We start from the raw sequence: 511 nt of genomic DNA, 5'->3' as shown, positions 1-511 counted from the left end.
AATCAATCAATCAATCAATCATTATAAATGGTCACCTAATTTCCGTTGCTGAATTCTACCAATCGTCTTGCATAGTGTGTCTCCCTCTTGTGGTACAATTTTGTAGGACCTTATCGAGATTTCGCAAGAGAGATCAGTCATCATCAGACAGACCTATTATTCCATAAATCGGTGATTATTCCATTTAGAACAAGGCCTATTGTAATGTGTATTAGGAGATTAGGTAAAATATATTGCATGGGATCTCTCGACATAATATCATAGCCTACTATGCCGATACTGATTTATTTCATCTTTATATCTTTTTTAGTGTTAACCATATCACAATGTGTCCCATGTTTGAAACCATGTCGTACCCCGACCTTCAGGGAAATCCGTATCATGCAGTGCACTGCAGGGATGATGAACCATTATAATAATACTTCATCAAAAAGAACAACGGTTCCCAGAATGCACCCGGCCATTACGTCGCCAGAGTTCAGAGTTCAACCATTACCATCAAAACAGGGAC

Source organism: Notolepis coatsorum, assembly GCF_963971535.1.
Source record: "Notolepis coatsorum genome assembly, chromosome: 2".
Lineage (NCBI taxonomy): Eukaryota > Metazoa > Chordata > Actinopteri > Aulopiformes > Paralepididae > Notolepis > Notolepis coatsorum.
This window is presented reverse-complemented; position numbering follows the sequence as displayed.